Source organism: Topomyia yanbarensis, chromosome 3 (genome assembly GCF_030247195.1).
Source record: "Topomyia yanbarensis strain Yona2022 chromosome 3, ASM3024719v1, whole genome shotgun sequence".
In the NCBI taxonomy this organism is placed as follows: domain Eukaryota; kingdom Metazoa; phylum Arthropoda; class Insecta; order Diptera; family Culicidae; genus Topomyia; species Topomyia yanbarensis.
Window position 1 is genome coordinate 403,754,087 of NC_080672.1, and position 14,207 is coordinate 403,768,293.

Consider the following 14,207-nt stretch of genomic DNA (forward strand, 5'->3'; position numbering starts at 1 on the left):
ATCTGTTTTGAATACGCGGAAGATGGAGCCGTCAGAAACGCATGTTATTATCACTATTATTACTACGATTTGAACGCTGATTACCGCTCGTTACCGGCGAAAGTGAGAGCGGGATGCAAGTGATTCAACATACCATAAACAGCGTCTCAGCGGCTCTGTATATCGGTTTTGATTTGTAAATAGTTGGGATGGGGGGCCACAGCTACTATGGGTAGACAACCAGGCAGTAATGGTATGAATCCGGAACGAGGGCTCATTATGGATAGAAAAAAGGCAATTCGCCGTTATCTGGTGTGCTCGTTGCTGGTCTTACGCAATTGGGAGTTTTTATGAATATTGCTCAGGGTTGTAGCATCGATGGCAATGCTAAGTAAACACAGACTAGTTAACGATGAGGTTGCGGGTGATCTTTGATCAAATTACACTAAATCTCCACGACCGTAAATGTAGTTCCCGCCATACACAAAAACAAACAAACCTATTCTTAAATTTCAAAATAAATCCGACGGTCAATTTCGGAGTCTATAAAAGTTACACCCACAGAAATTCAGTTTTATTTATACAGATGGGTCTACTTGAGAAAATATTCCACAACGAAACATACATTTACAATAAAATATGACCCGACGATTTAAGACGTTTTCGTCCAGCGAATGGTGATAAAAGAAATTTTAATTCAAAACATGTAGATTTCGTTACGTAAAGGAACCAGAATCTTGCGTAATGGCATGACAACCTTGCGCAGGAGAAATTAAATTCACCTGCACTAGAACAAGAACACTTCCCCCCTGCCGACTACATCGAGTTCATCCTTGTTTCGATGGCACCCGCTATGCGCCTCTACCGTTCTCATTGAATCCATGCCATAAAAACACACCACCATGATTATGTCAAACGATGTCAAATGATCGTTTTCGTCGGTTTATTTTTTCTGTTGTTTTTTTATGTCTCATTCACTTGTGGCAGCAGCAGCAGCAGCACGCGCACGTCAATGAATAATATCAACTTATCTGCGGGCTGGGAAAATTCTGACACTGACAGCAGGCTTTCGCACATTTGCATACAATCGAGAGGAGGAGTATCAAAGAAGCATCAGTGGCTCGTAATGAGCGAATCCCACGCAGTCTGGCAGACCGTTTACCGACCGATAGCGCCATTGTATTGCTGGAGCTGAACCGCGCCATTCGTAGATTCGAGACGGCAATTAATGTGATTTGATGAATGGCGTAGCACACAAAAAATTTACCTTAAAAATTGAAATGAAATCAGGTCGAATAACTCTTTCCTTTCAGAGTGAACCCAACGGAGAGATTGCGTCTTACCCTCAGTGGGGGCCCTATGATTAGTGCTGGGTTTTGATGCATGAAAAAGCAATTTAGACAAATGAAATTTGGTTCGTCCGGTTAAATGGTTTGGCTGAATGCAATTTTTTTAAAAATCATTTGCTATACCTACGGAAAGATCGCGGTTCAGGTTGTTGCGTTCGCTATACTGAGAAATAGTGTTAATTTCGCTATTTTCGCGCATTTGGTGCCATTTGAACTCACACTAATGCTATGTTTTTGGAGAAAGTCCAAACTTATTAAAAAGTTGATGTAATTTTATGTCAGTTATTCGTTTATTTTCAAATTTTTGTGTGGACGTTTTTTTATCTGGCCAGTTGAAACCAATATTTGACGCTGGTCTTCGTCATATGATCGAACCCAGGAGGTATTTTCTGGTTGTAAGCTACACGGCATATTAGTTATTTGCATGAACATGAGTATGATGATCGTACACTTCGTAGTTGCTACTCCGGGATTAACAAGAACCAGCAAAATTGCACAGAGAAATAATGAAAGGAGCCTGGGAGTAACTATCCATCCTCAATGTGCACGTTTCGAGAGTTCTATACTACAAATTTTACATCATTAGGAAAATTTTGGACACCCGCCCGCTTTGCTTAAAGTTTTTGACATTGGTACTATGGGGAAATATGGGGAAAATGTATTAGATTCTGTATCTTTTGCAATAGCATTCAGCATGTCAATGGAAATAGTTCCATTTCTCGAAAAATACAGAATGTTGGAGTTTTTGGACAATTTAACCCCAAAAATCTCCTATTCTTAATACTCATTCTGCTCTATGCTGCAAATCATACATATATTGCAGTGTTTCTAATGTGAAAAAATCGCAGCAATCGAATGGTATCTTTGCAACCTGTGTCAGAATGCGAGAAGTTGGAGTTCTAGGGCATTTAGTTAATCATATCAAATTCCATTATTTCCTCGAGCATGCAAACTCTTAGGCACAAAATGGAAATAAATTCGTTACCGGTAAAAGTCAGAAACATCAGATTTTTGAATCACATTTTTTTCTTCATTAATTGAATTTTATTGAAATTTCATCTAATTTGTGATTCCTGAGCGTTTTTCACACTAGAAATAGTCAATTAAACAATAATGTATTGTTAAAGGGAGTTAATATGTACTATTTAATGAAAAAAGGTGGAATCGAGACTAAATGTCAAAAAATCTAATGCATCGGAATTTGACCGATAGCAAATCTATTTCTATTTTATTCTACAAAATTTTTCACGGTACATATAAAAAAATTTGATTGAATAATAATAGATATATCTCATGAGAAGAATGATAAAATTTAAGGGGGAGCGTCTGGTGTAGTGGGCAAAGAAATCGACATCATTTTTATTGGCTCAATTGTTAGTATTGAACTTCTAGAGTAGTCTCCCGAAATCTCGATGGCCACGCTGAACCTTTTTTTGTTTTGAACAGCATGATCTCAATCTATTGGCAACAATTTTCGAGAAATTGACGGCGATAAAAATGCAGTGTTGACAATACACTCTAAACTACTTCTACCCAAATTTTCAAGAATAAAATGCCCAATTGGTTATTTTCTACAGCGATTGAGTTTTTCTAGAAACCGCATTTTTCAAATTGGCGAACACGATAACTCAAAAACTATGCAACGAATTGACTTGATTTTTTATGAGAATGTACAATATACAGGGTGTTTGGTTTATGGTTAAGAACTTCTCGAGGGATGATTGACTGTCATATTTGGAGAAAAAAATCGCTCTACACATATCATGAAATCTCAACCGTTACTAAGTTAATGAACTTTTTGTGTTAAAAACTTAGTTGTCTTAAAATAGCTCTAACTCAAAAAATATACTTTATATTTCAAATCTTTTAGATCCATTGGATAGGTGAGAAAATGTTCCACTGAAAAATGTCCTCAAATGTTTCAGCTAATGAGGTTAAGTAATCTTTTCACAGTAATTTATTTAAAATTTAACAATTTTGATCGATTTTTCGTTCACTTCGCGAAAATCTTAATAGTTAACATCACTATTTTAATAATTCAAATTGTTAGTCTTGAAAAGTTGTATAATTTGTTCTTTGACATGATACACTTATCTTGTCTTGTTTTCATGTGTTTGGGTTATTGAACTTGGATATTTTATCTCATATTCACTAATACTAGCTCTTATTGAAAACGTATGGCACTTATTGTACCTTTTCTTATTTTTATTCGAAAGCCAGGAAAACTTTGCAGAGAAAAATATATTAATACCTTTCAGTTAAGTGAATTTAGTATTCTTTTAGAAGTTAATTAGTTTAAAGTTAGTGTTATTATTAGCATTTTCGTTATTTTCTTAAAATAGTAAATAATAAACTTCACCATTATTATCATGAAATTAATGCATCTCAGCAAGTTCTACAATTCTTCCTTTGACTCCATTCAATTATCTCTTTTAGTTTCGAAGCAAAATCATTTTTATCTTCTCGTTTCATATGCAAAAACAACGATTTCGAACCCACTGCATTTGTGATAAGGCCATGCTGTGTTAACTATTAAATTGCAGCGAAATGAAAAGCGATAGGGCTAAAGTGTCAAATAACATGTTGTAGAGAATATTAAGGGGCACCAAATGATAAATAGTGACGATAAATTTAGTTGATTAATAATTAGAATAATTACAAAAATCACCAAAAAACGCACATTTTGAGTTATTTTACTAGTAAAAAGTCATGTAGTACACTTAATTAAAAGATATCTGTACGTATATCGAAAGGAGATTTTCTCAGCTTTCCAATGAAGCCCTGATAATAGCGATGAAAAGCATATTTTTTAGATTAGAGTCTTTTAAGAACTTGCAAGTCAATTACAGGAAAAGTTTAGAAGTCAAATTACAAGGAAACGAGAAGAGATAGGAATATTATGTTGAAGAACAAATTATGAATCGTCCTCAATCCCAACTTTTGGATAATAGATATTGCTAGAATCATAATTCATTATTTTGAGAAAATTAACAAAAACCTCAACAAAAACACTAACTTTTAACTACTTTGCAACTAAAAGGTAATTAAAACTATTATCTGAAAGATATGAGGATATTATCCAATAGAAAATTTTCTCACCTTTCCAATGGCACTAAAAGATTTAAAATACGAGGTATACTTTTTGAGTTAGAGGTGTTTTAAGATAAATAAGTTTTTTACACAAAAAGTTCAATAACTCTGTAACACCCTCTCGCAGGTTGATGGGATTGACGGTATTGTAAACATCATCAAGCCACAATAGATTCAATAGTTATCTAAATATAAGGACCTTCGCTCTTTTTAGTTTTTATTTGCACCAAGTTCTACTCCTAGGGGCTAATTACTTCTCATGTTAATAATCCACCAAACATTATGACTACTGAGGATTCGATTTATATAAGAAGCCCGCTTCAAGATGTTGATTACAATACGCCTCGATAGTGGTGTGTCGAGGAGGCCGGGAGGGCTGATATGAGCCTTTTATCTGTTCTATACCTTTCCTCTATTTACCAGCTCATAACCAACAATCAACCAGTAACAAATAGATAATTGAGAAAGGATGTGCTATGTGTGGTGATTGGCTATTCAAGTATTAGTAGTGTTTGAAGTACTAATGTATGTCTCATGTGATGATCATAACTTCAGCTGTATCTTGTACCTATCTAATCTATTACGTCTCTCATATATTGTCTTTTATTTCTTCTTTTCGAGTCCTATACTGCCATTCTACACCCGCCTTCAGCTGGGTCAACAAAGATGGTGATAGTGAACGTCTTAACACTCACACATTCTCAAACGCGGTCTCAGCGGGAACCTACAAAAATGCCATCGTGCACGCGATTACGACTCGATCACGTCCGAAAGTCTATCCTTGATCCTAGAAGCCTAGGTCCATGCCTTCAGCTGGACCAATTAAGAAAATACGCCCATACCTTTTTGGACAACACGTCTCATGGCGACATGACCGGGAACCCTATCGATATAAACGATCCCACTCTCTGCCAGAATTCTAACCGCGCACTGAAAATTTAATATCAGACTCAAGGTTCGCGAGACAATTCAAGAACACACGTTACAAAATCACGTCAGCGCACAAACGTTAGAGCCCCTCGCGATTTTCCAAGCAACCTACGAACTCGCAAACATGATTACACCCCGGTGATAAGGTGAAAATCTCAGCACTCATAAACTTACCAACACGATCTCAAGCGTCAACCTACAAACTCCCGCGCTCGCGCCATCATGAATCGGGATCGTCCGGAAGTCTTTATCCTCGGTACAAACAATCTAGGTCCTTGTTAATTAATAAAAAAAATAATAAAATTGAAAAATAACTCCCATATCCACTAGACAAAACGTTCCATGGCGACATGACCGGAAACTCTAGTGATATGGGGTAACTCTCGCTCTCTGTCAGAATGTGATCCGTACACCGAAAACTAAAGATCAGAATGACGGTCCGCGAATATATGAAGCGCCGCAGGGTTTCAAAATCGAATTTATACACGCGAAGTCACATACACGCGAGCACACGCGACAAACACGTCAACATACGAACGCTTAAGCCCTTCGCGATCATCTACGCACACCAATGCCCGAGATCGCGTAAACTTGATAACACTCCGGCAATTGTGTGAACGTTTTAGTACTTACGACGTTACAAAGGCGGTCTCAAACGCGAACCCGCAAGCGCGCGATCATGAATCGGTCACGTCCGGAAATCTTTAACCTTCATTCTAGCAATTTAGGTCCATACATTCAGTTGGACCGATAAAAAAAAATAAAGCTCATATCCACTAGACCACGCGTTCTACGGCGACATGAATGGGAATTCTAATGATATGTAAGAACCCACTTTCTTCTGGAATCTGAACCGTACTCCAAAAATCAAAAATTAAGTATCAGATTCACGGTCCGCGCGCGATCATTCTAGAACACACGCGAATATGCGAAAGGCACACGGTTATGAAATAGAATTTATACACGCGAAGTTCATACACGTTAGCACACGCGACATGCAAACGCGCACGCGACATACAAACGCACACGCGATCGAGCACGTTAACGTACAAATGTTCGAGCCCTTCGCGATGATACACGCGATCGCGAGTCCCTACGCCCGCACATACCTGAACCGCACAATGAATATCACATTCAGAATCACGGCCCGCTACAATTGGCCTAATGCAGTGTTTTTTTGGGCGACATTGCCTGTCTCGTCTGCAAATTGTAGTATGTGATTCTGACGGGGAGCCCTTCCGAGAACCTAGCTCTACAGCTCCAGTAGGACAACTCTCGAAAAAAAAAGTTCAATAACTCTGTAACGGTTGAGATTCGATGGTATATGTAGAACGATTTTTTGCTTAAAATATGACAGTAAATCACCCCTCCAGAGATTCTTACTCATGAACCAAACACCCTGTATGTAGCCTGTCGATGAACCACAGAAAACGGGGTATTTTTTTTCTTCTTATTATTTTGAAGAAGTATATTATACAGTAAAATATGAAATATTTTTGGATTTCATGAAGCAATTTTTCAAAAATCGAACTTTTTGCCTTTCTCAATAGAAAGGTATTGCAATTGCTCTGAAAACCGACTTTTTAACGGAGGCCCGGAAAGCCGAGTGACATATACCATTCGATTCAGTTCGTCGAGTTCGTCAAATATCTGTGTGTGTATGTATGTGTGTATGTATGTATGTGTGTGTATGTGACCAAAAATGTCACTCATTTTTCTCAGAGATGGCTGAACAGATTTTGACAAACTTAGTCTCAACTGAAAGGTGCAACGTTCCCATAGGCTGCTATTGCATTTCTAATGGATCCGACTTCCGGTTCCGGAATTACAGGGTGATGAGTACGAACACGCAGAAAATGTCGATTTTAATAAATTCTGCAATGAATGTATAAAGGTGAAATTTTTTCCAAAATATGACCACAACTACTTCGATTTGTAGTATTAGTTCCGGAAGCCCCGGCGGAAGTATCTAAATTCAAAATAACAGTCACATCGGTTTCTCGGAGATGGCTAGACCGATTGGACTAAACTTGGCCTCAAATGAAAGGTATTGCGTCCCCGTAAATGGCTATTTAATTTCATCCCGATTCGACTTCCGGTTCCGGAGTTACAGGTTGTGGCGTGCGATCACATAGCAAATTGTGATTCAAACCGATACTCTGATGAAAGCAAAAAACCTGTTTTAATCCACCTAGCGGTGCAATTGTGCCTTTCTCATTTCTCTAAACTATGGCACGGAGGCTTTTTATGTTCAACATAATTGTGGAAATGTCCATTACATTCTTAGTACACTTTGCACTTATACACAATGGCATGCCAGCCACGAACTTGATGAGCTACGTGTCGATGGTGAAACACTTGAAACAAAAAAATATCATACTCCATTAGCCTAATCAGCATTAGATCAATGTTATCTGCTTGCTAACTCATTTTGTCATGCGGGGATGGGTATGTGAGGAGGGCGAAAGTCCCATGAACGAACGACTCCCCAGCTTAAATTGGTATGCTTTGTAATATAGTGGTGGTTTAAAGATGATGGGGTTGCAAGGGAGGGGTATGAGGTGGTGGTCTGAGGGGTGATTTAAGGAGATTTTTAAAGGAGGGGAGTGAACAGTAGAGGAGGGTGTAACCCCTCTCCGTAAACCATCAACTACGCCCCTGTTAAAATCCAGAAACCTTACGCGAGCCGAAAAAAAAAATTCCCGGGATTAGGTTGACGTTTTCAGAGTGATTGCATAACCTTTCTATATGAGAAAGGCAAAAATGTGCAAAATCCAAAAAAGTGAATCTTCGTCAAATTTTTTTCGTGTTTGCATCAAATCTCGACGTTTTATGCACCTTGAATACATTTAGCATCAAAAATAAAAATTCTATTTTTAATTTTTCCTATAGTTTTTATGAGAAATTTCTGTGTGGCCGCACTCTGAAACCCGTAATTCCGGAACCAGAATTCCGATCGATCCAAAATTCAATAGCAGCCGATGGGAAGGTTGCACCTTTCATTTGAGACTGTTTGGGCAAATCGGTCCAGCCATCTCTGAGAAAAATGAGTGACATTATTTGACACATACGCACATACATACACACACACACATACACACACATACACACACATACATATACACATACACACACACATACAGACTTTTTCCGATATCGACGAACTGAGTCGAATGGGATATGACAGCCCCCTGGCAACCCTATACCATCATATGGAGTTTGACAGCGACCGACATATATGGGGCGTTATAGCTATAAAGCCCCAAACAAAGAATTATGTTCGGCACTATGCTCGACATTCAAGCATTCCACACGACGTTTTGCATCTTGTGAGTTGATTTAATATCATATCATTCAGAAAATCGACATTTTGTAACTAAATACAGCTTCTAATCATTCGGTTCAAAATCAATGTTTTGCCTTTCATGGCAGTGATGCTGGCTGTACAGAGACGTCGTCCTTGACAGGGGGCTGGGATATGACACTCGGCCCTCCGGGCCGGGATTAGGTTGACGTTTTTCAGAGTGATTGCATAACCTTTCTATATGAGAAAGGCAAAAGGTAAAAATTTCGCTAAAATGTTTCTCAAACAACTTAAATTTGCTGTTCTAGGTCACCGACGGCCAACTACATTGACTACATTGACCACCACAGACGGTTCCGGAAGTGCCCGGGAAAAGCGGCCATCTTTCAAAATTCACGAACTCACATCAGTTTCCCGGAAATGGTTGGGCCGATTTTCACAAACTTAGTCCCAAATGATAGCTATAATATCCCCATAGATGTCTATAAAATTTCGTACGGATCGCTTATATGGGTCCGGAAATATGTTCTAGAAAAAATTCGGCAAAAAAAGTTTTTTTTCACGTTGGAAACCTTACCCCCCCCCCCTTAAGTAAAAAAAAATCGCTTGAATTAGGTTGACGATCTTCATCAGAGTAATGGTAAAACTTTTTAGTATAAGAGGTAAAATGTAAGTATTATAATGGTACAGGCATATGGGAAATTCTTATGTGACCGCACCAACTAATCTGTAACTGCGGAGCCGAAAGTGAGATCGGGATGAAATTCAATAGCACCTAATTGAAGCATTGCATCAATCATTTCATATTTGGAAGATGGTGAAATTGGCTCTAAACATTGGTAAGACCGTCCTAGCCCAACTAACAATCCAAATGCTAATAAGTTTTATGGTAGTTTTCTCAAGGCATTACTGAGTAAATCTGGTTCTAACATTGCTTATGAAAAGGGGATTTTGTTTTATATGCTTGGCAGGATTTAAGAGTGCTTCAGGAGCTCTTGAAGAAATATCCCTAAAACTTCATTTTTCATAAGAGTAATTAATCTTATTAGCAGTTTTAAGAGACCCTTGAGCCCCTTCTTAAGGCATTGTTTTCCAACCTCCTTAAAACCAAAAGATAGTTTTATGACATTCTTTCTAAAACTAAATGTATCTTAAGAATGCTACCATAAAACCTTCTTGAAGCTTTAACGAAGCGAAAACACTCTTGCATAAGAGCGTTCTATAATAAACAAACAACCTGTTACGACTGACGGGATATGTGACGTATTCCAAAGGAGAAGACATGAAATAGAGCTCAATCATGAATAAACACCAAACTCGACGATTTTAATTAAATTATTTAACTTTGCAAATCTGTCGGTGCTGTACAAATAGCGAGATTGCGTCAGTTGTTCGTATAGCTCTCTTTAACAAGCGTTGTTGAAATAAAACTTTTGGATGAAATTGTGATTACCATAATAATTAATCATAGGCATTTTCATTTCAACATTGACATTTTCAATGTAAAGTAGACTGGATTTATGGCGATCTTCAATCAATCTTTTCTGTCTTGAAAAATTCTAATTCAAGTGCAACAGCTCTTCTTTAAGTGTAACATATATTTATAAAAATGAATTTATTGCGATCTTGAACAACTCCTATTACTCATAAGCAAGAATAGTTAGTTTTAATAAGATCTCATGGTGGTTTCAGTTAAATCCAATGACAAGTAATGGCGTCGTTGCTATTTTTGACCACTTCGAAATGGTAGCCATTAGTATAAGAATTAAAATAATAACCTTTTTCCATATAGTGAACGGATTCTCACTGATTGAAATACATTCCTGAACTAGAAAAATGTTTATGCGCTCGTTTTATACAAAATTTGATAATTAAGAACATTTTCATATATTATTGAATTTTCGAAACGATTTAATATCTATCTATCTATCTATCTATCTATCTATCTATCTATCTATCTATCTATCTATCTATCTATCTATCTTCTATCTTCTATATATATCTATCTATCTTCTATCTATCTATTCTATCTATTCTATCTATATAAAAGTCAAAGTTTGTATGTATATGATTTATAGACTCCCAAACGGCTTAACCGATTTCCGTAAAACTTTGCACACAGTAGGTATTTGGTATGAAGCGTGTTTGTGTGCTATTAGTTGGAGATTATCTGCCCGCCAGATGGCGCTTTGGAACAAATTGTGTTTTCCTCCAATTTCGTTGAAAGTCGCTGCAACGCGCGATGGGTATTAGCTAGTTTTGTATAAAAATCAATGTTTTAGAAATTGTTCTACGCCGCGTTGAATTTTCGGCATATTCATTTTGCATATAATCGGAAAACTTGCAACCGCATGTAAATTTTCTCAATAATTAGCTTAAAACCCTGGCCATTTATATTATCGATTTTCATTCGCATCCATTTTGGTAAAGGAATATCATATGATGGATAGATTTTTCCCAAGCAGATTCTTTTCGACTATACACCAAGCCCTCTGTCTAACAAAGCAGTTTCATAGCGCATTAAAGTGTTCTTGAAGAAGAAAACCATAAAACTGTCAATACTTATGGTAGTCTTATTATAGTTTTAAGCAGCTCTTAAACACCACTATAAGAATGTATTGTTAAGGCCTAAAAGTTTTAAGAAAACCTTGGAAAATACTCTTGAGAACCTTCGTAAGTATGGGCCTTTTTCGTTTAAAGAGGGGTTTATGGTTATCTTGAAGCGGTGTTGTAGAGTAATTGGTTTTATATTCGGTTTAATGAAACTAATCTTGAAGATATCTTCAAGTGTACCATAAAACTAAATTTGTTACTTGGGAGGTGATCAATGTGATCAAAGCGGCTACGGGCCTACAAATCTAAGTAATGTAATACCCATTTTAATAAGTTTTGCATCATCTATACTGCCGTTATAAGCATATTTGTCCCATGTTCTATGGGATTCCCTATATACATGGGACAATTATGCGTAGAACGGCAGTATATATCATAGTGGTACCTGTTTATATGGGGATTTATTATATGACTGCACTTCTCAACCAGTAACTCCGGAACCGGATGTCGGATCAGAATTAAATCCATGTACAACCTGTGCCTTTCATTTGAGACTATGTTTGAGAAAATCTTTTCGGTCATCTTCGAGTAACCGATGTGCGATTGTTGGTCACATACATACACACATACACGCAGACACATACGAGCACACAAATTTTACCCATAACTCAGGATCCTTAGTTCCAATGAAATTCGGTAGTGAATACTATACCCTTCATTCAAAACTAAGATTGTGTGGATCGAGTCAGCAATATATTAGAAACAGGTGTGAATCTAATTTCGGGGCTTGGCTATTTCCTCGGATCTTCCGGAATCCTCAATGTGGTCAGAGAGACTTTAATTAGCAAGTAGTGATCAGAACTAACAATTTCAAGCTATGTAAAATACATTTCAAATAGTTTTGCATCAATTAAATGTAATGATTATACCGGTTTATATGAGAATTTTGCATGTGACTGTATACTTCTACCCGTAACACAAGAACCAGAACTCTGATTCCAACGGAATTTAGTAGCTGTCAATCGGGATGCTGTAGCTTTCATTTGAGACTACATTTGAGATAATCTAGTCAGACATTTCTAAGTAGCAGCTGTGAATTCAATTCAGGAACTTAGCTACTTTCCCAAAGCTTCCGATTCCGCCGAAGGTGTCCACAGTGATCAATGTAGGTTTGATTGGGCATCAGTATATCGCAAGGCATCAATGTAGCTATGTATCGCTTAATTTACCAAATACACAGCTTGCGTGACTAGTTGGATAATGTTTAGCATATTTTATTATTATTGGTCGATTTTTGTAGCAATTTTTGACGTTACACAGCAAAAACGCAAATGATACCTTGTCAATTTCGGAAACAAACAATATACTAGTGTTGAGCTGGCGCCAAATGCAAATACCTGTTCTAAACTCAGCCAAAACGAAGATTTTACGCGAATAGTAAAGACAATCCATAGCGTCAGATCTTATGTTTCACACCCCTTCTACGGTAACCACCAGAGGGTACACGGTTAGCACGTTGACTTGTTGACGTAATCTACCATTTCGTGCCAATACGGTCAATTTCTGTTTCCAACTATATATAATGTCACTTCCAATTAGCGGAAGCCGCGCAATACGCGACGATGAACTAGTTGATCAAAGATCGTTGCTTCTTTTGGCATGGCTTTATTTCGCATTAACAAGCTTCGAACAAATAGAACAGGAGAATAAAGGAATGGAAATAGCAAATATTGATTTCACAAGCGACAACCATTCCGAGCTGCCCGACGACAGTGAATTAAGTAATTATCGGCGATAAAGACTTCCTTAATTGATTCGAGTTGGCATCAACCAGCAGTCGAAGGTGATTGTTGGAAAATTGTTGCTTCTGGCACTCGTGCCGTACAAATATGTGATGTTACAATTTCCTTTCGAGGAACTAATAAAAATAAAAGAAACGTGCTACGACCGGATCAGTCGTTAGATTCCGTCTCATCCGTATCGTTGTCGTTTGTTGATTGCGGCTTTTACGACCGACTAACTTTCCGTAACTCGTGACCTGAGGCCAATGCGGTACGTAACGAAGGAAACGAAACGGCGAATTCAATTTCAGATTCATCGTTTCGCTTCATTGCATGTGTATCAAGTTCATATTTTTTTCTTCTCGTGTTCGAGTTGGTGGGGCGTCAGTAGAAAGCTGTGATGAAATTTTGCTCCAATAAATTGTCATTGCGAGTTTAAAAACTGGTTGGTCGCATACTAGTGGAAGGCGTAAACTTGAAACGGTTCAAATTTCTGTAAGAATTCATATCTTCCTAGATTGGTGTTCTTGACTCGTGAGCATCCTACTGTCATGTCACAAGAGCCAACGTTGTTATTAATTCGAATACAAGCCTGTACCACAACATAAATAGTCAAGAAAATGTTGAAACGGCACAATCTTTCTCCGTGACACAGATGTCGTGACCTCTTGCATATTTCAACCCGTACTTGGCTTAATTCGCCGAGACTGAGATGTGCCTGCTTTTCTTTTGCTTCTCCTCGGGGTGAAACTCTGAATTATGCACCAGTCAGTATGGGGGGTACTGTAACTGCTGCAATATGAAGGGGATTGTTCAAACCTCTCTTCAAAAGCTGATGTTGTCGTTCCAGCGGGTGATGGGAAAATTGAATTTGACGGCAGAAGAATATCTTGTTACATTTTCCTCTCAAGATTCAGTCATGACGGGCAGCGTCGGCAGCGATGGTGCCGGGTTACAAACGCGGTGCAGTACTATCAGTATGCGGAACGAGCTGGATTGCAAGCTTTTGTGAAGGATAAATGATTTTTTTCCTGGTTCCATTCGTGTTTTGTTACAAACTGCGACATTGGCGGTTTTATTTCAATCAAATGTTTGAGCTTCAGGGTTGGTTGATTGTCATTGTTTAATGAATTTCATTCAAATATTTCTGGTGGAACTTTGCATAATCGTATCATTTGAAGGTCGTCGTATTTGATAAAAGTATCGAGTTTTAAACACATT

General features: G+C 37.8%; 1 protein-coding gene across 1 annotated transcript in view; it reads left to right on the forward strand.

Annotated features, from left to right (window-relative positions):
• The window catches only part of LOC131690743 (uncharacterized), a 135,294-nt gene that overhangs the window by 104,146 nt on the left and 16,941 nt on the right, over nucleotides 1–14,207 (forward strand). The gene's annotated exons all lie outside the window — the stretch shown is intronic.